The sequence below is a fragment of the Pteronotus mesoamericanus genome, unplaced genomic scaffold (genome assembly GCF_021234165.1).
Source record: "Pteronotus mesoamericanus isolate MK-2021 breed Mesoamerican mustached bat unplaced genomic scaffold, CSHL_Meso_final contig_90, whole genome shotgun sequence".
Classification (NCBI taxonomy): Eukaryota; Metazoa; Chordata; class Mammalia; order Chiroptera; family Mormoopidae; genus Pteronotus; species Pteronotus mesoamericanus.
The window spans coordinates 15,646,531-15,673,440 of NW_026555277.1; the positions used below are offsets into that span (position 1 = coordinate 15,646,531).

The 26,910-nt window shown below is 37.6% G+C and overlaps 1 protein-coding gene across 29 annotated transcripts in view; it reads right to left on the reverse strand.

The window, feature by feature from the left end:
• Window positions 1-26,910, reverse strand: part of MAP2 (microtubule associated protein 2) — a 261,553-nt gene that overhangs the window by 89,037 nt on the left and 145,606 nt on the right. For 28 of the 29 annotated variants that reach the window (XM_054585712.1, XM_054585741.1, XM_054585735.1 and 25 more), the window contains one exon: window positions 9,862-9,937. The exons of the other annotated variant lie outside the window; for it this stretch is intronic. The gene's annotated coding sequence lies outside the window, so the exon portion shown is untranslated. The remainder of the gene's footprint in view (window positions 1-9,861; window positions 9,938-26,910) is intronic. 29 annotated transcript variants of the gene reach the window in all.

Sequence of the window (26,910 nt, forward strand, 5' to 3'; positions counted from 1 at the left end):
CACTTTAAGTATCAAGGTGCTGGGGTGGGAACGCGCTTGGTGTGCTTGAGGCTGACGTGGAGTAAGACAGAGGGAGAGTGCCGCGAAAGCGGGGCAGGGCCGTGGAGCACTTGGTCAAGAGTTTGGATTTATTTCTAAGTATGATGGAAAGGGAGGAAATAGGGAGACACTGGTCAGGGATACAAACTTCTAGTTATAAGACCAATAAATTCTGGGGATCATTGTACAGCTAGGCGATTATACTGAATAATACTGCATTATAGACTTGTCAGTTGGTAACAGTAGATCTAAACGTTCTTACCACAACAAAGAAATGGTAACATGTGGCACGATGGACGCAATAGCTAATGCTATGGTGGTGGTCATTTTGCAAGATATAAGTGTATGAGACCAACACCCTGTATATCTTAAACATATACAATGTTATATGTCAATTATATCTCAGTGAAGCTGGAAAAAATGTATGATGAGAAATCCTTGTAGGATTTTGAGCAGGGTGGTAATAACTGTTTAAAAAACCGTATGGTTGCTGCGTGAAAAACAGAGCGGGGGGGGGGCGGAGAGGGGAGGGACAAGACTGGAAACAGGCTTCAGACGGCTTCTCAGCTGTCAGCTGGGAGACGCAGGCAGCTCTGGGCACAGGGGAGATAAGAGGATTACAAGTCAGTGGGCTCCAAATGCCAGAAACAATAGTTGCAGGACAGGGTTGTCATGGCTTCAAACCACTGTGAAAAGTGTGAGAAGGGTTTCCTATATATTTTCTATGTACAAATATTTTAAACTGTGTACTACACTGACTCAGCTCTGCAGTGAGAAAATTACATACAAATTATACACCAGTATATATTTCTCTACAGAGCTTCATTGAAGAATTCATTTTTCTGCCTTCGGGTTCCATGCAAATAACACTTCCGCAGTGTATTTATATTTAAATGATCCACAGATATGTGTGTATGGGCATAGTATATATGTGTGTGCATGCATATATTATATTACCTCTATTACTATTATTTTTCAATTCCTCTTGATTTAAAAAGTTTCCTTTAGAATTTTTAGGTTCAAAAGAGAGACCCACTCCAGTTGTAAACATACGCCAAAAAGGAATACACAAGCCAAAACAAAAAAGCTTACACACGGTTTCCCAGAAGCAGGAATTTTCTAGTACCCCAGCAGTTTGTCTAGGACAAAGGTCTTGTTGATTGTTTTGGCACTTTGCTCTTTATTCAGGATTGATTACTACCGGATCTTTCCTAGAGCCCTGTTCAAAATAGTTTTCAATGACTCAGGCTTTGGCACCCCCTCACTGAAGTACTTGCTTTAGTGAATTCCAAATTTCACTTACAGAGATACAACTGTCTCAGAGTCAAACTGCCTTCTGTAGCAATTAACTGAGCACATGATAGGACTGGAGTCCTTGAAATTCATTATGAAGAAGTGCAGGGGTTGGGTGAGGGGGAAGAAAATGAGTAAAAAATAAATTGCAAGAAATTATCAAGAGCAGGTTCAGGTAAGTCCTTATACTTCCTTCTCAGGAAGAACGATCTGATAGAGACACTGAAAGGCATCAGCCTCCAGGTTCAGCTATGGTGAATTTTTCTCATCACCTCTCATGCTGTTCTTACAGGCTGACACATCACACTGCCTTTTCTTACAGACTTGCGGAAAAGGCCAGTTTTACTGGGGGTCATTCATCTTTAAATGCTCTCAGATGCTGTAAGAACCTGATTAAATTTCTACTCACTCTCAAAGGGAAAGAAATTTTAATCTGCAAGGGAAAACCAGCGATCATACACTCACTGCAATGCAGTATTTTCACAAAAATCCAGGCGTTCTGCAGTCACAGGAAACTGAAACTTGGCGACAGATTGACTTAGCAGAAAAGTTGATTTTGTAGAATATTTAGCTGATGACACTGACACAATATTCTAGACGTATAAAATTATCAGATGCACTGCTGCCCTCCGTGTAAATAACAACGTTAACCGCCATCTGAACAAATAGTACAGGTAGAGTAAATACATAATGTGAGGCCTACATATGATTTTTTTGGTAAAATATCTTTTTTAAAAAGATTTTATTTACTTATTTTTAGAGAAAGGAGGAGGGAGAGAGAAACAGAGGGAGAGAAACATCAATGTGTGGTTGCCTCTTGTGCACCCCCCCACCAGGGAACTGGCCTGCAACCCAGGCACGTGCCCTGACGGGGAATCGAACCAGTGACCCTTTGGTTCTCAGGGTGGCGCTCAGTCCTCTGAGCCACACCAGCCAGGACTTACATATGATTATTTGTGAATTCATCAAAACATCACAATTCTTTTAAAATCTTTGCAGAAGTACCAGATGTGGGGTTTTCCTCAATATTTTACTTTCACTTGTTATTTTTCTTTAAAAGGGCACATACTTCATTCAAAATGAATTTAGATCATCCCAATTCATGTCTTTTATGATGAATTTTAGAAATTTATTAAAGTACAAAAGCTTATTTTTTTGCTAATGTAGCTTTCTTCATCTATTAATTAATGAACTGATTCATTTAGCAAGAAGTTAGTGAAGAAAACTATAAGCAGTACTAGGCACTCTAATTTTTTTATCATTATCCTTTTGGACATAATCTTTATTTCTATAAGGAGGGTTTTAAAAATGTCTTATTTGAGTACTATTGTAACAATTAACTTTGATAAACTGATGTAAAATAGTAATATATTCACTATTTTAACATGACACTGAAATCATAATTCACAGTTCTATCTCTATGGTATGATCGGTATCTATTCTGCCAGGGCTTGAACCATTTGATCCTGATGCTCAAATATATTAATTCTGTAGACAGATGTATAACAGAGACTGCTAGCAGTTTACCAAAATCTCCTTCTTCTTTTTCCTGAGCAACTAGCAGGAGTGCATTTCCTAACCTCCTTTGTGGCTGGATATGGTCATTTGACTCATCTCCAACCAATGGAATGTGAACCGAAGTGATATGTCCACTTCTAGGTTTGGCTCATATATAACTCTCATGTGCTCCTCGTTGGCCTTTGCCCTTCAACCAACTGGATGGAGACAATGACAAAGTAAAGGCACAAATAGGAGAATTCAGGATCTCTGGTTGGCTATGAAGAGGGCAGATAGCCTCCCAAACCAAACACTCACCCAGGACCGTTCAATGAGCCAGAAATAAAAGTTAAGGCACATTTCTGGATCTATTTGTTTTAGCAATTAGCCAATCCTAACTAATATACTTGGTTTGAAGAAAAGTCTAATGACATTTTTAAAAAATGATGAGACTAATAGAAGTAATAGAATTAAATAAAACAAATTTAAGTAACTCTCCCCAATTAACTGCCCACACACTAAATCCTGACAGCAGTTAGAACTGCCCATGGTGGTTTGGAGTGGAAGAGGTGCGGTGGCAAGGAGGAAAGAGTGTTTCCTGCAGCAGCTCTTGAATCACCCTCTTCGTGCCCCTTTTCGCATCTGCGGTGGATGGAGAAAAGATGGTCCAACCTTCTGGCTGGTGCTCTTGTCATACCTGCTTTGTGGCCAAGACAGATTTCCCAACCACTTCCAGAGAATCTTCGGACAGTCTGATGGTTGGTGAGGACAAAGTGGAAACTCTGTCTTTCCTGAGGAGGTAGAAACTAAAAGCCTCTACAAGGTCTACTTCCAGTCTCTCTAGTCCCTGTTCATCTTCCCTCATTGTCTTCACTTGTCTTTGGAGAAATAGGGGGCCCTCATTTTTATTAATACTAATCTCTCTACTTGTTCTTTAGCATATCTTTTCCTGCCTCCTCCAAAGCTCTGCTTCCTTAAATATCCCCTTGTGGTCTCACAATGTTAGCTTCTTCCTTTCCTTACTTTCTTTTTCCATCCAAAACAAACAACCAATCACATGTACAAAAGGAAAAAAAGCAACCAGCACTATAAAACTTACTTTGTAAATGTGCTACCTAGGGCTACAGCTCATTTGTTTTTCGCCTCTGTAATTCCTCATTTATTTAGCATTTACATTTTCAATCTTATGTACTCATTATTTATTATTTTTATCAACCATTAACATTCTGTAAAAAAATATTACTTTCCTTTCAAGTCTAATAACATGATTCTGGAGGCACAATTATGGAAAAAACAAAACTTTTGTCTTTGAGGACTTCACAGAGCTGAGGAGAAAAAGATGATACTAATTATATGCCAAAATGATGTTTTGGTCATCTAGGGATGTTTAAATGACTATGAAAGCCCCTTTTCCCCCAAAGGCACAATTAACACCCTTTGGGGGGCAGGAGAAGGAAGCTGCATAGAAGAAATGACATTTGAATTGAGCAGCCACAGGTTTTTGTAAATCAGACTTGCAGGAGATGAGCATTTAGACAGGAGTTGCAGAAGTAACAAGACAATAGTAGTATGAGAAACACATGGGATACAAAGAGAAATAATTAAGCTGAGGAAGCAACAAGTACTCTACTGTGGTTAGAATGAAGGAAAAGGCCATGGAGTAAGAGGGCTGGATTTGAAGTTGGCCAGAAGTGATTGTTTGGAGCCCTGTTTTGAAGGTCCCTTAAATGAGTTTGGACCTTTGTACTATAGGAAAATTTTAAGTAGCAGAAAGAAATGACCTGCTATATATGAAAAAATCACATGGAACCAGCATGCACGTGAGTCAGGTTATCAAAGAGTCAGGATAAAGTATACTCTCCACAGGCCACTGAAACATACAGGTAAATGTGTTGGAGGCCAGCACTGATGGAGTACCAGTGCCCAGCCCTTGGATTATGAGGTAACTCGGTAACCATGTAATTTTCCGTCTTCTTCTTAAGCAAAAAGCAGAGTTCTACTGGCTTCAATGCCTTTCCCAAATTGACTAAGATAAGGCTACTATACAGAATTTTCTGAAGGCAAATACCCAGCAAAATTTGACTTTTAAGACCTCCCACAGTAAGCGCCTTCCCCTTTAAGGGACTTATATTCATGGCCAATAAAAGAACTAAAGGCATAATAACTATACCTAGGCTACCTTTCTATTATTCTAAGCATTAGAAAAACTTAAGCTCATCAGCACCACATTTTTGTCTTTTCCTATCTCCATTTGGCAAAACTGTTAAAAGGCAAGATTTAATAGGAGCCCACTCCTAACAAGAACTATAGCCTTTGGCAGCAGGTGGTGCCCACCTCTGCCTACAGAATTGCAGCCGAAACAATCTGCTCGGAACGGCCAAGAAACCAGTAGAATGTGCTTCTGACTCAGCCTGCTAAGTAGGAGGACTGTTATTGTTATTTTCACTCCTGCTGGAGTATGTGGGCAATTCTCCCTCTTTCTGTCTCTAGTTAACCATGGAGACACCCCTCTTCCAAACCTCACCCCTGGCAGGTTGAGGTCTGGGTATGACTCCCAGCTGATAGCACAGGTTAGGATAGGCTTTCATAAAGAAACCATCTGATATCCTAATTTACCAGTAGGACTTATTTTTAGAATGTTAAACCTGCCTTTAAGATTATTCACATAGAGTGCCGTAGACCAGAGCTGATTGCTGATGAGGTAATCAGGACAAGTCAAGGTACTTATTTTCAGCGAGCGTGGTGAAAACACCAGGTTTTCTTTCTTTTTTCCTTAATCATCAGGATATTGTGGTCCTATTGTTTGTCTTTCTCTTGCCAAATGTTCTCAACAATGTAAGCATTCATCAAGTGCTGTTCCTGAGGAATATTGTAAAAATAAAAAAAAATTCTTATTTTGTAAAAAATTGTTTTAAAGGCTAAACTTCATCCATCTATGAACGATGTAAAATATAAATCTATTCTGAAAATAAAGCAAAATCTAAGCAATGTTAGGTTGTAGCAAATCTTATTGCATGGAATAATAAAATAAAATTTTTTTTTTGCTTTCTAAAAATGGTTTTCTCATTTCTACCTCTCTAATTTGTCTCTGAATTGTTTTTAGTACTATAAATTAAGATTCAAGATTACATATTAGTAGAATAAAGTTTTGTCTTGATGCTATAAAATCATGTGTCAAGGACACCCATGAAAGCTTTTTAGTATTTCAGAATCACTACACTCTGTTAAGACAAATTGAAGGACTCTTTAAAAGAGCAACAACCATCACTGATGTACATTAAGGATATTGTGCGTACTTAGTGTCATTTCATAGTTAGCCTTGCATACCCATTCGGTCCTTCAGCAGGTGAGGGTCAACCAAGAAAAAGACACTACTCTAGACAGAGCTCAGAACATCACACAATCCCTGTTCTCAGTGGGAGGAGAGAATGTTAAGATGTCAGGGAGGTAGGAGATGGTTTATATAGCACCCTGCTGGTCACAGGAGGAGTGTGGGCATTATTCTGTTATGGGCAACCATCGGTCAATTTTGAAGAAGAGTCCTACCAAAGGATTAAGATCTATTAAAGATTACACTAAATGAACAACAGATTGTAGGTCAGCAAGACTGAGCACGGGAGGCTACTGCACTAATCAGGGTGAAAAAGTGGTTTCCAGTGATGTAGGTAGAGATAATGAGAAACATCAAACATTGGACAGGCGTGATGTTGGTACTGTTATCTGCTATGAGGCTTAAGGAAGTTAAATAATATGTCCCCAACAGATGGGGGAAGGTTGGAATGAAACCATCAGGGCTGTTTACCACTCCGTAATGTTTACATGGGGCTCTTGTGTCATAGAAATGCTGTATCAACCTTTACATTGACAATTAAATGTATTATGTTTGAAATTTTTAATTCTAAATTTTATAGAATAATTAGTAACATTAGCAAATGACAGCAGAGACTTTGTTACAAAGCATTTTCATTCCTGTTATCCCATTCAATTTAATCTAACTGGCATAGTTACATGATTGCACATCCAAATAAAGCAGTTACATTTATGGTATCCTTGAAAGAATCATTACTGTTTTCAATAGTCTGTTTTCCCCCTCTAGGTGGATACTGTATCTTCTTTGCTTTTCCAACATCATTTTCTTCAACATGCATAAAAGGATCCCAGTAAATTTTGGTGGAATGGATTAAACTGCTATTTTTGTGTCAGAGAGTTTAGGTGTTCACAGTCTTTTTCCCAGCAGGCAGTATAGCTTTGGAGTCTGAGAACAATGAGTTTGCCTTCAGGCTCTGCAATTACTCTATGATCTTGAGTAAGTTACTTGATATATTTGGGTCTCGATTTCCTTATCTCAAAATTGCAATGCATTTTTGACCTGTGACACTTACATAATATCTTGCATTTATTCATATTTACCCAGCAAGGTTAGTTTATCTCTTTTATCTCCCTAAACTCTGCCAGTGTAGTAATTTATTCCCTTTAGAATATGAAAACAGTTATGAGAGGTTCTATATCTATAAAACTTATTACTATTTACTAACATTTATTTTATCTTTAATTCAAGAATTAACTGTGTGAAAAATTAGAAAAATATTTTTAAAAGAGTTCTCTCATGATTTTTGAAAGGAATATGAGCAATTAACATGAGGCAAACAAGGTTCTTTCTTTTAAGTATCTTTTAATTTCCAAGGCAGTATTTCGTATTTGGGAATAGTCAATATTTCATCTGTGGTGGGGGGGAACAAATTTCGATTATTGTGTTATGGCAAAATCAGTGAATCACGATTCCCATTAGTTAGCAAGGTCCTAACAGCCAATAAAAATGTGCTCCTCTAATGAGAACAAATGAAGCATAAACCAGATTGGCATGATATCGCATATTAAGAACTTTGGGTTTCTTATACACAAATCCAAAAGTTGCTTTGATAGCCATGCTTAAATCACTTTAACATTAAATCTTCAAAATGATGAAAATTATTTAAAAGTAATATTAAACAATACTAAGCACCAGACAATCGGAACTTTAAAATGAGTCAACTTTACAACAGTTAGGATGATTCAACCAGATCTTCCTGTATCAATACGGATGGAGCTCTATAATGCGGGATGAAGGCAAGCTGCGAGAGAATATCTACAGTATGGTACCATTCATGTTAGCTTTTGAAATGTAAATAATTATATTGCATATTTTTCCATACACATGTCATTAAAGTATAGAACACACAAAGAAAAGATATGTCATCTCCAAGATTGTGCATCTTTTAGAAAGAAAGGAAAGTGAGGAGGTTGAGCCTTTGCTCTTTCTTTGGTGGTTTATTTCTTTAGAAGAGATTTGACCATATGTGGTAATCATTTCATAAGGTATATAGATGTCTAATCACTATGTTGTATACCTGAAACTAATATGATACTGTATATCAACTATAAACAAAAATAAATTTTAAAAAGATTTGAACAAAGTCAATTGTTAGCATTGGCTTGGTCCATGTGGTTATTAATTATTTATAATAAATTTTCTATATTTCTCTTTGAAATTTTGTAAATTTTCTTGATTAAAAATAAAAAATAAAGTAACAAAAACAGTAAAGCTTACACTGAAATGCATTCTTCATTCCCCAGAATAAAAAAATCATTAATTTCTATTCTTTCTCTAATATTACTCTGCTTTTATTATAGGAATTTTGAGTTTAAAGAAATGTAAAATAAAGGAAAATATTCTTTCTGATTGAAAACTGAGCTAAGTGTATACATCTCTTTAGTTTGTAATGCAACAATGATAAAGTACCAAATAAACCTAAAATAAATGTTTGCCTGCAATGGTGTTTTAAGTAAGTGTATTATACATTTTTTTCTTCCATAAATTCAGATAGAACCAACTCAAAACATAAGTGAATCTGATTGTTGACTTTTCTACCATGACATGAAATTGCTGTTACAGTAACAGCTGGGGCTGGTGTTCTTTTTGGCGTCCGCTGCTCCTGGACTCATGTATACAACAATCTTGGGTGAACTATATCTGCCTTCCTCCTCTCTCTTGGCTTCATGCCACTGATCTGTAAAATGGGGATGATCCCTGTTATTCACTCAGTGTTGTTGTAAGGTTTAAATGATTTAACTTATGCAAAGTAAATCACACCGTAAATGTTGAGTCTGGCACATAGTAACTGTTGAGAAAACACTGTTGGTATTGTTAGCCATTACGGGGATGATAGGCTTCCTACAATCCTCATTTCAGGAAAAAAAAATCTTTTCCTTTGTTTACTATTAAATCATTCAAAGCATTAAGTGTTATTTTAATGATCCTAACCCTATTAACTGCAGAATTCATGTGTATGAGGAGGGACCCCCTAAAAAAAGGAATTATCTTCTGGAGGGTGGGTCCCTAGTAGTACAGGCTTCCCCGACTAGGTGAGTGTTCTAGAAACCCATCTGGATCAGCATTCCAGCTGGCGTTGTTGTGAGAGGCCGCACTTGGCTTCAGTGAATTTTTTTGGAAGACTCTTTCAACACTTTACCCCATGTCATCCTGGGTAATTTACAAGTTCACTTGCCCACACTGTGCTGAGTGTTCAGCAGTTTTTGACCAAAAAACAACATGACCCCCATGGTCTACCCTTCTTTTCTACCTGATCTCGCCCCAAGAGACTTGTTTTGGTTTCCCAGGATGAAAAATGTCCTCAAAGAGAAATGTTTTGCCGATGTGAAAGAGGTGAAACAAAAAACAGCAGAAGCACTAAAAGGCATCAAAACTGGCATGTTCAAAAACTGTTTTGAGCAGTGGAAAAAAATATCTCAGTAGGTGTATTGCATCCGATGGAGAGTACTTTAAAAGTGACTGAAGTTTAAAGATGTAAGAATAAATACACAATTTATACAAATAAATTCCAGGGGGTTATTTTTGGAATTTCCCCCCTTGTATTTCTTCTTTATCAAAATGAATTGATGTTTATTTAATAGAGATTTTTAAAGAAATATATTGTTAACAGTTATTTCTCACAATTGTGGGCAACTTTTTCATGTAGAAAGGATGAAGCTTACCTATTCAGGGAAGCAGTAAAACGGTAGTTTGTTATGTTGTGTTCTCAAAGGGTTAATAATAGGTTCTGGCTTCTTTCTGTAGAAAAACAAAGTTAGGGCATTAATACTTCTCTCTGATCCATGTACATTAATTATATCATGTAAATAAATACCAAACTCAACTTGTGTCTTTCTCTTTTTATATTGGCTACTTAGGAGTCCATCAGATAAATTTCACGGTAGTTCTTTACGGTCATAACGTTGAGTATTTACAATCCGCTAGGCCTATGCAAAAGAGCTATGCGTGTATGCAGTGTGATTTCACGTATTTGGAATAGAGCAATAAAAATGTTAATTGTTCCATACTTTTCCTCACTTTTTAACTTCACTCCAGTGAAGCTACATAAGTATTATATCCAAGAAAAAATAAAATTTTAAATTGCTTAAGTTGTTTTCAGCTAATAAATCGCAGGCATTTGTATTCTCTCCCAAGAGAATGTATTCTTCCTGGTAAACTGTTAATTATACCCAGTAAGCTTTAAATGACTGGGCCTCTAGCCCAGTTTGTATTGATTCTCCCTAGCACAGGATGGAGAGATCTTTTCTTTTCTTGTTTCTTTTTTTAAACAAATTAAATTTTCTCTATCGGTACTGAACTTATTTTGACATTCACAATCCTAAAAGTCATTCTGGATCAGTACTTATGCTTAGAAATTCCACTAGAACAATACAGAATACTTCTTACTAATATGGTACCTAGAAAAACACACAATTACTAGAAGGCACTGGGCTTGTTTTGTACTTCATAAGCCATTCAGGTGCAATCATCTTAATCTACAAAGGGCAAAACATACAAAAATAATTGTCTGTCAATGCAAGGGGCAGAGTTGAGACCCATTTTGAAGTCCTGACGTGTTACAGTAGGTCTCTACATCTACACATCTCCTTGTGTTTTCACCAGGGCCTGTGTGATTTCACCCCGGGTAGGGAAGACCCCATCATATCCTCAAAGAAGAAGTTGCTTGACATGAAGGAGCCCTAAGACTCACAATGTGATTGGTAGCTACTAATTCATCTTCAAGACCTGGTAGAAAATGTAAACTTGGTAAGACAAGAGGCAGATTACTCAGCTCTTCTCCATGACCTTTCCGAGAACAATGTGTGTATGAATATGAGCAGACCAGGGTCTGGTTCAAAAATAACAAACAATGACTGGCTCAGATCCTCTATCAAGTGATTTTGCATGTAATTAGCTCACTTACTCTATAAGCAAATCACTCACACATGATGTGCAGCAGAGAACAAGTCTGTTAATGCATATTAAAGGTAGAAAGGCTTAACATTTTTAAAAAATAAAAATATTTTGTAAGGCAAGAAGAAACACAGTAAAATTCTCTATTCCTTCAAATAATTTGATAGTTATTTTAGGAAAAAAATTTGACCACCCACACCTCTGAACACAGTTTTTTTTTTTTGTATGTTTGTTTGTTTTGTTTTTTCCCCATTTAGTCCAGCTCAGTGGTACTCAAATTTGGAATATATTTATAAATGATATTATCACTTTATCAAAAAAATGACATATGACACATATTTATATAACATTATTATATACAATAAGTTGACTATTTAAAAAATTTTAAGGATAGTTTTTGTTAAAAGCAAATTAAACCTTACAGGTTGATTTTAAAACAAATAAAATGGTGGACCTTGTTCTGATAAAAAAGAGTCTTTGGGTAGTTAATCAATGAATGCTGAATAAAATACCATGCTTTATATCCTCTTTAAATTCCTTACTATGTGTATTTTTGCACTTCATTTTCTGGTTTTCTAGCACACATGCACCCATGTGGATATGTGTGCAAGTACAGATTACATGTTACATTTACCCTAAGTAAAAATAAGAAAAAAAGAAAGAAAGGAGTTCTATAGAACAGGGATCAACAGTTGACCATAGAGACTCGATCCGTCTTCCTGCTGTCTATTTTCCTAAGTACAGTCTTTTGGCACACAAGCCATGTTCATTTGTTCATGCGTCGTCTATGTCTGCATTCCAGCTACACTGCCAGAGTGAGGAGTGGTGATGCAGACCGTATGGCCCTTTCTGTTCACGCGTGACCTAAAATATTTACTATCTGGCCCTTTAGAAAACATCCACTGACACCTGTTACCAAAGAACATGTTCATCGTTTGAGCAACATTAAAAGCAATATTTAAAAATAATATCCTATCTAGTCCATTCCTTCCAAAATTAACTCAATATATGAATGAAAGTAAAATCTCATTCTTACACACATATAAAGGCTAATTGCATTCCAACACAATTTAGAAGTTATTGGGCAAAGAATGAGATGACTGTTAGAAAATTGAGGGTACCAATTAGTCATAAAAATAATGGACTATTTATCCATCATCCTGACCTTTGTGTTTCATTGTTATAAACTTTAAATAACTATCTATTTTATAGACTTTATTTTATGATAGAGATAAATGTCAAAGGCATATAAAAGTGAATAGCCATTTTAAATTAATACAGTACAGTTAGAAGGGATCATTTTTATTCCATATAAAAAGATTAGTTTATTTTAATGTATATTTTGGTGCAGTTTTAGTATTATTTGGTGCAGTTTTAGTATTTGTTACATCATATAGAAAGATTACATCATCCCTAAAACAATATTAGCAAACATCTATAGAGCATTTTTTATGTACCAGAAATATTTGAAGCACTTCCTGTATATTAGTTCATTTATTTATCACTATTACCCTCTAATACTGGCAACTATTATTATCCCCACTTAACAGATGAGAAAGCTGAGGCCAAGACTTTCGGTGCTATTCCCAGCATGACACAGCTAGAAAGTGACTAACTTTTCAGCCATATACCAACTCTTTATAAACTCTGAGAGTTAAAGACCTTTTTCAGCAAAAAGGCTTTGCAATTCCTCTGAGAAGTGGTATTTCAAGAATGGCAACTTTGAATTTACTAGAAATACTCAGCACATACATTATTCAGCACATACAGTTTCCTGAACAAATTGAAGTGTACTCCGCTGCAGTTCTGCCTCTGTTCTCTACTGCATTTTTTCTATCGGGTTTGCTTATGCCACTTTCCAGAACCTCTTAGAGCTGGGTCTAAACATTAGTGAGAGCCATGACTGGTAACACCTGACAGAGTCATTTGTTAACGACTACGCTTACGGGCTAGACTGCACACAACAGAGAACAGGATGTGCACTGGCATCACAGGGTAAGTTGAGGGAACCAGTTTATGAGGAACCCAAGATAAACACTTGTTTAGCTATAAACAAAATCAGTTTTTATCAGCTTATTACTGAGATAAATAAGATGTGCATACAGTAAACTTAGGCTGCATATAATGCATGTTTGGCTGTTGCGATGTTTATGTGCAAGTTTTGTGACACCTATAGCATTAAAGTTAGAATGATAAATTTATTTTAGAATCTTGTGAAGAAAATATTGCCAAAGGTATGGTTTTTGTCAATGAATGTAAGAACCACATTTAATTCATTAAGCAACAAGGTCAAGACAAAATCTTCCCTGGATTGTGAGCCCAGGATATACTTTCATATTAACCTTTGAAACATTATAGTATAAGTATTATTTGGTTATTTTTCATCTTTTGATAGACTGTCAGATAAGCTAAATACCAAGATGCTTGAAGTTGCTGGAATCCGGAATAGCTGAAGGCTACTGAAACCTCATTGGCTAGCATTAGCCTACTCGATGTGCTCTCAAGTAAACAATAGCATTGTTCTCTACCTCCTCTATCAATCGGCTCTATGAGATTTTGAACAGTTTGTGTAATTCGGCGCATTTGTCCAGGATAATGATTTCAGCTCCTGAGAACTGTACCATCCACCATCCTGACAGTCTTTAAATACAGCAGTGACCAACATAAAATCATCTAGTCTAACATGCTACTACACCATTTCTGTTCTCTAATAGGTTCAGAAGCAGTTCATTATCACTACGTATTTGTTAGTAGCTCAAAGTCACAGTAAATGCAAACCACTGATAGTTGAACAGAGAGGTATTCCCTTCTTGGGGTTTCTTTTTAGGAGAATGTTACACTTCCTGCCAAGGAAGCATACTTCAAAATATACAGTTGAAAGAATTAAGGGCACTTAATAAAATCCACATTCAAAACATAGGATCTTAAATTGGTCAGGGAATCTAGGTTAAGTAGACAGTGAGAGTTTTTCCTTTTCATCCCCAAACCAGCTACTTCAGGCTATTGCCAAGGACCAGCAGACGGGGTTGAGCTGATTTAGTGGAAATAATCCAGTCTTGTTCAAAGCATCTCAACATAGTTCATGGCTGTAAAAAAGGATGCAAGTAGGTGAAGGATAAAGGACTGACTTAGCCAGAAAACTCAGGTTTAAGTCTTAGAGTCTTTAAGGTTTATATCTTGTTCATACAAATCCTGATAGGAGTAGGGTAACCCTCCGGCCCACCTTTCTTTCCCAGTGCAACCTTTCTAACCCAGCAATCGGGCTCTTTTCTTCCTGTGGCTCAACTCAGGGCCCCCAGGATTGCTGCGGGCAGGCCGGAGCCACCCGGAGGGCTGCACACAGCTCTCCAAGGCTTTAGCCCAGCAGCCCACGCATCGCTTCCTCTCATAGCTGCCTGCAGTGAACCGGCTATGCAGCCCTGCCTCAGTGCAAAGGATTGAGGAAGATGTTGCATAAATGGAGACTGGTTCAGCAGTAAAAACCTCTTTTGTAAGAGTTAAGGAGCTATCATTGTCCAGTAGCTGTTTTAGGGTCATTTTTAGATCTGCTACTTATAGAAGAGTAAAAAGAAATAATGCTCAGAGATATCAGCTAAAATCTTCTTATTATGTATGTATGTATTTATTATTTTTAGAGAGAGGCGAAAGGAGGGAGAAAGAGAGGGAAAGAAACATTGATGTCTGAGAGAAACATCGATCCGTTGTCTCTTGCATGTGCCCCAGCTAGGGACCAGGCCTGGAACCCAGGTTTGTGCCCTGACCAGGAATAGAACCAGTGACCTTTCACTTTGCAGGATGATGCCCAACCCACTGAGCCACACTGGTCAGGGCTAAAAACTTATTTTGCTAAATTGTTAACACACAATGACTCTGAAAATCTATCTATCTATCTATCTATATATATATTTTGTTTTACAAGTGAATTAGCACGGCAATACAGAGAGCCTTGGGCGGTAAGGGGGCCACGTGTGTCAGCATGTTTGTTTATATATTACATTGTTGTTTCCTGCTCAGACTCAGAACATATATGAAGATATAACATGTCCTTGCTTGATAGATACCTACCTATTCACTTGTTTCTAAAAATTTTTCATACAAACACCAACCACTTTTAAAGCGTGAGAACGAGTTAACGCAGCTATGCAGCTTCCTGCGTGTAAGGGGAAGCAGCCCAGCACGGGCGCAGTAAGGATGCCACGGACTCAGCTTCCAGGCCAGGTCTCAAGGGCTTCCGTACTATGGCTGCACCCTACTCGTTCAACTTTATTCCTGACTTTCGACCATCACAAACTGTCACATGTTTTTTGACAGGTTCTTTTGTAGCCCTATTGTCCTTTTCACTTCACTTTCATACTTATCTTCTCTGCTTCTGCAAAGTCCTCTTTCCCTTTTTTCTTCTCATCCTATTTCCTATCTCCCCCTCCCTCCCTGTCTTCTCTCCTACAGGTTTGTCAACTTCTAATTGAACGAAAGCTCTTTTCTCCACAAAGTCTTGCCGATGGCCTCTAGAAATATCCGGTTTATGGTTTTTGTTTCCATCACTTATTTGGCATTCATGTGAAATATGTTGTGTTGTTAATTAAGGCTCCTTGAAATTGAAAGAAATTCACATCCATGACCTTTTTTTACTACTTTATTTCAATCTTAGATGCCATTGGTTTCTATCAAATACATAATTTCTTTATTTTCCATATTTTGAATTGAAGATGAATATAAGTGAAAGACAAAAAATATTAAGCCATGTAAGAGTCTATAACACATTTCAAATAAGTCAGCCATATTATCAAATTTTCTCAAGAAGTATTAGTAACTTATACTCCTGTCACTGTCTACTTCCCTATGCCAACAGCAGCACTGTGTATTATTTGTTTGTTTAATGTCTGTCCCACCCCAACTAATCTGTAAACTCTAGAAGGGCCGGGCCATTTTCTTTTGGGTTTACTGCTACTCTCCCTGTGTGACAGTACTTGTTCAATAACTATTCATCAAATGAATCAAAAATTGAGGTATGTAATACAGAAAACGGAAAAGTGTGCTGATGCTTTAATTTTGTGTACATGAGCTCCTTTGTTCCAAGCAATGGAATCGCCTTAACTACTTGGCTTCCTGTTTCCCTGATTTGAAAGTTGGTGTTAGAGTTCCCTTACAGAGGTCCTGAAAAGGAAACAAAATCATCTGTAGGAAAGTGCTTTGACAGTTGTGGAAAACTGCAATGTATCAATACCAGCCTTCAAATACTATTCTTTAACCACTCGGTACTACTCTGCGTCCTCGTGAAAAGACCGCATTATTGACCAGAGTTCATGCCAATACATGGTTTCTTAGCTTCGACTCTTCTCTTTAGTTTTGTTTAGCTGCTACATACCTTTTGTAAGTTCTTAGGATATAGGGTGTCTTTGAGAAGGATTGTGCCAGAGAAAGAAAGCATCTCATTCACTCATATTCCCATGTTCACCTGCTGGGAGCCATCTGTCAACCTGCAGCAGCACACAGAGATTTCACCTAGAAGGCATTTGGCTGAACCCGGGTGCCGGAGCGCCAGGCTGTTTTTGAGGTCTATGTGAGCACTCAAATTCTAGCTATGGTCTAAAGAAGCATGCAGCTGACTAGCGATGTTCTTTGCCTGAGTTTCCACACTTTCTGGGGAATACGCTCCTGACTCCTGGCTGCTGGGTAATTGGAAAAGGAACACATATAGGAAAGAGGACTCTGCCAGAGAGAGGGAAATACATGCTGTGCTGCAGTCATCTGACCGGAAAAATGAAATTCTGGCAAATCTACTTTTAGCCTGAAGAGCTAAAAGCTCTAGAAGCAGAGGGATTTTATCAACTCACTGGGGAAGAGTTTACAATTAAGGGTGATCTCCAGCTGATTCAGGTCCTTCCTTTTTTGCTGGGTATTGTTCAAGAGACAGCACATGATAACTTAATTAGCACAGTGGGGACTAAACTGGCACCCACCCTCCCTCCTTCTGTAATGCTCATTTGAAATATCTCTGTTCCTCCCCAAGTTATTTTCTTAACAGTGGCAGCCAACATTTTATTACTAAAGAAATTGCCAGTAATGACCCATTTTAAGAAGTGAAGATTTCTTAGTTGAGTGAGAATATTACTTGCTGGCTGAGAGGATATATCAAAGTAAAAGCTAGCCTTGAAATATATCTGAATTCATTATTTTAGCACTCCCAGGTGCTCTGGAAATTCCATAACAATATACATGCATGCACGATCCAATAATTTTCCCCTCAGTAGCTTAGAAATATTAAGACACATAAGGATATATCACTAAGATTTCACCAAACAAAAAGGGAAGACTTGGCATAGACTTACCAGTAACAAAGAAAGAAAGAAAGAAAGAAAGAAAAGAAAGGGGGGAAAAAAGCCTTGCTTCCATATAAATAGAAGGCAAAGGAGGAGGCTGCTGTCTGCTGGGGAGCTCTTTAAAATGTTTTGCTTTCTTCTATTATTCTGCCGGTGGCCATGAAATTCCCCTCCTGTGTGCTCTTTCCAGAATGGTGTTCTATTATTATGCTTTATTTAATTGGCTTAGATTTAAGCAAACAGACCCCACTGGGATTAAGGGCAGTGGGAAGGGAGGAGAGAGGAGGGCAGAAGTCAGCGCAGGAGGGGCGCAGGGCAAAAGCCTGAAGCCAGATACCAGAGAACCCAGAGCACTGCACATTCCCCCGGCGGCTTTTATCTAAAGCTCCTTGTGGCCACTTAGCGTTTATAATCAAGCCACATGTGTCTGATATATACAAAAACATATGAAAATAAGATTAAAGTTTACGTTAAAAGAAAAAAGAGCCCAGCAAGTAAGCCAATGAAATTGCAGATATTCCAGCTGCTCTAATTACTGTGGTGCCAAAGGCATGTGGTGCCAGTAAGGGCTGCTGACGCCTTGCTTGGGCTCCTCTGGCCTCCCCTGGGCTCCCCTGGGACAATGTCAGCCACCTTTGGTATTTGCAGGCACAAAAGTTTGCTTCAGAGGTAGGGTTTCACCCTCATACTCGGAGAATGGTTTTTAGAGCTACTCTGGGCCAATGAACAGTCAACAGTCTTTAAACAGAATTATTGCAACTTTAAAAATATGCTATTTTTTAAAAAACTGCGGCTCCCAGTAATTACATTACAAAAAGTCCCATTTGGGGTCTTAGAGCGACCGAACTCCACACACACACGCGGGGCTACTCTCCCTCACTCCCACGACTGCGCTGGGCTCTCCAGGACCTCCCTGCGGAGAGGGCCCACAGCTGGTCCTCTGACTGCCTGCGTGTAGTGATGCATTATTTCCCCTTTGCGGGGCCTTCACCTCCAAGGATTTTAGAAGTGCCTTCTTGGTGAGGGAGTACAGATCCTGCAACACAGTGGTTTTGTTTTGCTTTGCTTAACGTATTTATGATCTTAGCTGCCCACCTCACATCTAGCCTACCATTTAATGCAATGCCCAACAGACTAATTCAGATGAAACCAAACTCATGCAGCTAAAGAAAAAAGAACAGAATAGTTAAAAATGAGAGACTGGAAGCCATTTCTGACTTTCTCTCCCCTTCATCTCTGGGGGGCTCTACCTAGTCAGCATGAACCGTGTAAGTTTTCCCTGTGCACAGCACCCCGGTGTGAGCTCCTACACTCCTCTCACTGGTCCTTTGGAAATCTCCAAAGAGGACTGGGGGTCAGGGAGGGGGCGGGATGATGAGACCCTGGTCTAAGAGAAGTTCATCTTACCAACAGCCTCCAGAAATTGACTGAAAGCCAATACTGTAAAGTACAGATTCACAAGATCCTGATACATCCTTAACACTAAAATCTAGAACACAGATTTCTACTAAACTGTTCATAGGAAAACACATATAACTCTGCTGCTAGTCCAAAAGACAAGAACCTCTACTGTCCGAAGAAAGTTAAAAGCTTCTGTATCCTTAAATAAGATTCCCTTTGAAATGTGTTCTAGTATCATGCTTTTTTTATGCCTTAAAGGAGCCCATGCACTATCTTCGCAAAAGACGCCTGCCATACATGTCTCACCACATTCTCAAATACAGAATTGACTCTTTGTAGCATCATCCAATCGTCTCCGATGTTTCACTGTAAGTATAAATGTCTATTTAACAGTTCATTCATTTAACAAATTGCTTGCTATAGTTTGCCTGCTGAAAGCACAGTCAGTTTCCAATGGGGCCCACAAGGAATAGCATTTATGCCATTAGATGGCAGCTGAGAAGCTCAGTCACAACAGACCCAGGGGAAATTTCTGGTATCCAATTTCCTGGAGAAATGGTTTTGAGCACTAGACAAATGAATAGTCATTTCTCTTAAATAATTAATTAAACAGTTAAGATCTTTTAGCTCAAAAAGAAATAATCTGTGAAGATATTTTTTAAAAAAACCTTTGTTATTGTAATTAAGCCTCCTTAATGGTTACATTTCTTAATCTGATGACTTCATAACTGAAATGCAAATGTTTCTAAAATACAACTAGAGTAATAACTATAAAATGTGTTTTATTGTCACTCTCAAAACTGCAAGAATTGTTTATATTTTACAGGCAAAAGGTTTAACTTCTTTTGTAAAAGCCTATAAAATAGGGATGGTTGTCAGGATATTTTTTAATTAAGTTTATTCTTAGTGCCCAGCGAAAGTACTGAATGAAGTGAAGTATAACTCAGGTGTTACAGCACACATACCACAGAGCCATCTCTGTGAGGCAAAATTCTTGTAAAAACTTATGTTTTTTAAAAAGCCCAACACACCTGCCTTCCAACGCCTTTAAAGGGTTACCCAGAGCTTGTTGGTTTTTTTTTTCCTTTTTGGAGGAGAGTAATGATACAGACTGGCAGGTTTGGGGGTCACTGCTTGGTTGTCCTCTATAGTCTCTACTTGTTAAACTGTAACAACTGGAAGCAATTTTCTCAGTCACACCATTCCTGCCTGTAAAGTGTTACCTTCAGAAGCTTCTTTTAGAAAAGCGTGAGACAGTTGTGCTTAGCAAGAGAGGCTCATGTGTTATACTTTGCTTAATTCTGTTGATGCCCAGGGATTTCAGTGGATGCTGTTTGGCACTGTTAGGCTCATGTATAGAGAATATTTCTTACAATGGAGAATCAGTAGAGTGGTTATTGTAAGAGGCTGCTTAAAAGAGAGACAGACAGACTTTGGAGCCAACCAGACCTCTATGTAGCAAGTTATTTAATTTCATTGGGCCATAATTTCTTCAGCTATAAATTATGGATCATAATATCTACTTCCTTATAGAACCATTTTAAGGGACAGAGTAGAGAAAGCTTCTTACATGAGGTCTGACAAACACTCAGTGTTTGTTACATGGTACTAGTATTATTGCACAACCCTTATGAAATGGGTAGAGATCGTTTGTCAAAAACATTCAACAGAGTATATAGGCTGTTGCCATTTATTATGTTCTATAGCACTTTCCAGACACAGGCAAACATCACAGTGATCTGGGATTTGGGTTAAAAATTCAGAGTCCTGGGTTCCAATCCAGGGATTCTGGTTGTAGATGTCTGGAGTGGGTCTTGGAATCTACCTCCTCACAAGCACTCAACAGGACCCCGCAGAGGGCGCTGTGAGGGTCACGGCTGGAGAAATGACTACCATACAATACGTAATTAATCCCATTGGTGTAATCATGATTATGTTGACTGTCACTATATTATTCTTTACAAAAAAAATTGTTCTTAAGATATTAGCTTAGTGATAGCTGTTTAAATTTTTTTTTTTTATTGCATAGGCTTAAACCTCCATAAATGATACAGAATAAGCCCAAATATTTTTCCCAGTAATTTATGGATTGTTTCTCATCTCAGAAACCCTGGTTTTCAGCTCTGTGTGTGTGTGTATCTGTGTGTATGTATATGTATGATGGGCTCTTTATAAATTTAATGTAAGTAACTTTGGATTCATTCCCATGAAGTCTTGACCTTTATTTGTACAAAAGCTGGGTCCTACTCATATATTGATTGCCTGGGAGCCAAAGAACCTCAAGTTAAAATCATTTGGGCCAAAGAAATGGGTATTAACCATTTGCAATTTAGAGAAGTATTTCTTTATTCTTTAGATATTACAGATCTAAAACATGGTGATAGTGCAATGGGAAAAAATGTCACCTTATGTGTATTTATTTGTTACTTCTCAAATAGCGTTGATTACTTATTCTGTAGGAGGTTGGAAAGAATAGTTCTTTACAAAATTGAATAGGAGAATTCTAATAAGGAGTTGTTTATTCTGTGAAAATAAGACAAGTTTCTACTTTGGATAGCAAAGAATTCAGCAGAGGCAAACTTTGAATATACAGATTCTATCACAAATTTTGGCAAAACAGATACACATTTCCCATCAAGTTCTACCTTACTTTGACGTATGTAAGCCCTGAGAGAGAAACGTAAGGCAATGCACAATTTACTTTTGCTTATATTACCCCTGGGATTAAAATACTTCAACAATTTGATGTTCTTAGGAAAAAGACAAAAACATTTCCTTGTCCTGAAAGACTGCACAGTACCTGGCCTTCTTTATCTGTCCAGCCCCGTTCTGTACCATGCCCCTCGTACCCTCCTCTCTCCTGTTACCTGGCCCTCTCGTATTCCCCCTTATAGGCTATGCTCCTGTAGTCACAGGGTCTTCACATGTGCTTTTGATCCACCTGGAATGCTCTTCTCCACCCCCTTTGCCTATGAATAACTTACAGGTCACAGTTAAATTATCCTCCCTGACAAAGTCAATTCCTGAATCTCTCCTTTATGGCCTTTTTCATAGTACTGATTTTGCCTTTATTTATGTGACTCTTTGATTAAAATCTTATTTCCCTCTAGACTTTAAGCTTCATTTAAAAAAAGGACCATAACTGTTTTTTGCTACCAAGACCATTAGGACTCTGTGCTCTGTGACTGTTTATTAACTATATAAAAGAATGAATGAGTGTTTACATCATATTGTATCAACCTAGCATCTATAATATAATAAGAAACTCCATAACTGTCTAGGAATACATCTCTGATCCTCAGTTTCACATGCATGAAAAAAGGACATTTGAGCAATAATCACTGGGTTCCTCAACAGTTTTAAAAATCAGTGATCTGCCTTGGCTGGTGTGGCTTTAGCAGACTGAGCGCTGGCCTGTGAACCAAAGGGCCGCTGTTTCGATTCCCAGAGGGGCCACATGTCTGGGTTGCAGGCCAGGTTCCCAGTGGGGGATGCACAAGAGGCAACCACACATGGATGTTTCTCTCCTTCTCGCTTTTCCTTCCCTTCTCTCTAAAAATAAATGAATAAAATCTTTAAAAAAAATCAGTGATTCAACAACCTGAATGTCTTTCACAAAAGGCCACATATTGTATTACTTCATTTATATGAAATCTACAGAAGAAGAGACAAATCCTTAGAGACAGAAACTAAGTTAGCAATAGTCTAGAGTTCATATAATATGAAAATGGGGAGTGACTACTAATGGGCATGGGATTTCTTTTGGTGATGAAAATATTCTGAAGTTAGGTAACAGAATTGGCTGCCTTTGTGAATATATTAAAAATCACTGAATTGTATCAGGCAAAAGGGTGAATTTTGTATGTGAACTATATCTCAATATAGTTGTTACTAGAAAACAAACAAACAAACAAAAACCAATGACCTAGTGGCTGTGTCAATTAATTTGTGGTGTTAATACTAAAATCTAAATTAATTTGATAAACACTAATTTTTTTATAGAAGTTTACATTTTCAAAAGGTTTAAGGCCAAGCAATGGGAAAATCTCCCTATTTAGGGACAAAATAATTCAGAATATTCATTCTGAATATCTCATTGGTTACTATCTAGTAGACACTAAATTATATAGTCAGTTGTGGGTGGCAGAGTTAAGACTGAAATCAAGTTTTCAATGTTCTTTCTACTGCATCATTGCTATGCCAAAGAGAAGTCATTCAACATAAAAGCTAAGAAGCAGCCATTCAATTTTTAAATAAGGTGCTAGCACACATCTCTCAAAAAACATTTTCAGCAAGTGATAGGGTCAGGAAGAAACCTAGTGAAATGCTAAGAAGAAAATGGACCCGGTAAGAAGTGAAGCAATGAGTGGAGTACACATGCTGCCAGAGGAGCTCAGATAGCAAAGGGGATGAGAAGGTGATAGCTGGGAACATAACCAGGTTTAAGCAGTAAAACGAAAGGCTACCAGAATGATCAGGGTCCAGCAATGGAGCACACCCACTGCATAAGACAGCTACATGGTATTACACTGAAGATTTGAAAGGGAGGCAGTAACTTATCATATCGAAATCTGTTTGGTATGGATTGACCCTGGGATCAAATTTTGTATTATCTCTTCGCTAATTCATCTTAGCCAATAAAACAGCTATTTCTCCCTGTATATATCTCTTAAGATACTGGAAAAAAGCATTAAGTATCCAGAACATCCCTCAGCTTTTGAAAACGTTTTAAATGTCAAATTGTATCCAATGTTTTTTGTGTTTGTTTGTTTGTTTGAGAGAGAGAGAGAGGAAGGGAGGGAGACAGAGAAGGAGAGAAACATCAATGTGTGGTTGCCTCTCATGTGTCCCCTACTGGGGGCCTGGCCTGCAACCCAGGCATGTGCCCTGACTGGGAATCAAACCTGCAACCCTTTGGTTTGCAGGCCAGCACTTAATGCGCTGAGCCACACCAGTCAGGGTATATCCAACGTTTATATAATTCCTAACTATTTGAAAGTAGAATGCCACCTACTTATAAATGCACCTTGGATATATATAGTATAACATAAATGTTGGTGAGTGGATGAGTTTTGTGATTATTTCTTTACTATACTACCTGGCAGATACTACTAATTTTTCTGATCATTAAAAATAAAAATAAAAAAATTTAAAAAAATCTACGGTTAGTAAATATTTCTTCTAGAGTTCAATATAAATACAATAGCAAATGCTATATTTAATATCCTTAATATTATAAGTTTACTGCTGGGTCCTCTTAAAACACAAATATCAGTCCTTCCTTACCATGATAACTTGAGTTAACATTTGACTTTTTGATGCTATTATTCCTCCTTTAAAAGGCAATTATGCAGTTACTCATCTCCAAAAAAGATAGCTTCATAAATACAAAAGCAAATGACTCATAAACATGATTTCAACTATCAAATGTCATAATTATTACATTAAAAGTGAGGTCATCAGGACAAAGGGATTTATACAGATTTTCCTGAAGTTTCTCTTCATGTGCCCAGCTTAATAGACAGGTGCTAACTAAAAAGTGTCTGATTAGACTGGGTGCATAGAGTGAACCTACTATATTTTTAACACCAGTTTCCTTATTCTTTCTTCGCATGTTAATGCCAAGAGGAACAACTTGCCCTTTCACTGTGTCTGAAAACTGAATTGGCAACTCTTCATTTCTTCTATATTTTATCCAGGGACATGTATTTAGAACCAGTCTATAAGCAATTTTCTGAAAGAGCCAGAAATCAAAAACACTGAACAACTTATTATTAACAGTCTTCTGTGGTGCTGTCAAGCAAAGGGATGCTTTCTAAAAGGCTCGATACGTGATTTTGAGTAAGAAAGGCTATTTTATGAATTTGGAAAATTCCTTTTCCACTGGATTCCCTCATCATAACATGAACATAGGTCCCCAACGAATTGACCATTTAAAAAATGTGTCCACTTGGACATCCATCCATCCCTTGGTTAATATTAGCTTCTGTCCCCTCTCAAAAAATCAAGGTGCTTACTCATTAGCTAATTCCCAAATGACTGTCTAAACATGTTAATATCTCACAGTACAACACTTATTTGCTACCATTTAACTGCAAATTGAAATTATAAGTCTTGCAGAAGATGTCAGATTTTTTTTAAAGAACATGGAATTGATGTTGGAAAAATGCTCAGGTAACAGACCAGTCACAGAAAGATGAAGATCTGGTACGGCTGGTTAGACCAGTTACCCACTGAGCAGGGACAGCCCACAAGGGTGAGGATACAACAGTCACTCTATTTGTATAGTACAATAATTATAAAGGAATTAGAAAAATAGATTAAGCCTTTGAATTTTTATAAAAACAGCCCTTTTAAGGAGCATGCTGAAAAAGTTCAAATGTGACACAAGGAATGTTGAATAGTTCTCTACAAAATTTGTGGGGAAATTATTCTCAAAAAAAAAAAGAACACTTGATTCATTCCTTTTTCTTAGAATTGGCATCTAGTTGCAATTATAATGTAAATACTTCTATGGTGCGCATCTATAATAAAATTTTTTCACAGCATTTAATTTTTTTTCCAAACTGAATAGTGCCTCACGCTTTTTTCACTGTATATTGACTGACATTTGATCTGTGTTTGTGCAGGAGTCACTTTAAATGTCTCCTTCTCTGAGAACAGTGATTGTCAGATAAAGTCTTCTTGTACATGTTTAATGCAAAAGATCTAATTATAAATAAATATATTTCCACGTGCTATCTAAAAGTCATACGAAACTAAGATATTGAATTGATTCTCACCAAAATATTTTGTGGAGAAGACTGCTAATAACTAACAGCTAGAAGAAGCTGCATTTTTAAAAGTGTTTCTTAGAATAGTCCAGTTACCTCTATCCATATATTTTCTGCTCAGAAATTATTTATTCACCTCTGCATTCATATTCTCTCTCTCTGTAAAATATATATTATGTATTATATGTTACATATTATATGTAAAAAATATATATGTATAAATACAGTGGGAATTCTTGACTACATTTAAAATCTCACTCTCCCTGATTATGTAGAGTATGCCATGACCATACAGTCTCATTCAGCCCCTGAAGTTTTAGGATTTCTGCGGGAAGGCCTTTAGATGTGGTGGTTTATTTCAGTCTGCAGAAGAACTGTGTTTGGGGATTTGCTGACACTAACACTTTGTCTTTCTTGTCCCCATACACAACATGCTTGGAAAAAACATAATTATTAGTTATTATTTTTTTACAGCAACATAATTATTTGTTATTTTTGCTTAAGTAATAAAAGAACCTAACAGTGTTCTCCCAACAAATAAGACTCAAGTGAACAGGGTTCTAAGCCTGCCTGTCTGCACAATATGGAAACATCGTAACTGCCATCCATGGAACAGGCTGCCATTGTAAGTCACTCCAGTGAAATACCCAAGACGACTTTATGAAAATCCTTTACACAAAGCTTCCAACACAAATTAAGAGAGTCAGTCACATGTAGGAAGATCTCCTTTTTCTTAGTCCCAATTATATTTTAACTGTTGATGCTTATATCAGAGAACAAATGTTATCATTCAAATGAATGTTGGTAAATTTTTTAAGGCCAGGAGCAAAAACCTCTTTGCTACAATTTACGATTATGTACATACAGCACTGAACTCCCTGTGTGACAGTCATTTTTGTTAACTCAAGGACCAGACTGCCAGATTAGCTCATCTGGATTAGGGCAGATTAAGACAGGGATTTGTACAAGGGCAATTTCTTGTTTCAAGGGCACTGGACAGAGACTTAATGAATATCTCAGTGTCTGCTAGGAATACTGAAGTGAACTACGATGAAACAAAAGCACTCATTCTACAAGTCTGTCCATCTTGCTTGCTTTCTACCCTGAGCTACAGCCTCCTTTTGGGGCCTCTCCTTAATGCTGGACAGATCAGGGAATGGCAGGGGTAAATCAATGCAAACTAGTGAATGCACACAGTCTGCAAAACAAAATCCTTCAGCAGACCACACATGACCTGCCACAGCGCAGCAAAGCAAAACCCTTAGCTCACTGGAATGTGTAACACGTCCCCCCGGGCAATGACACATTCCTATGATCAGAAAAG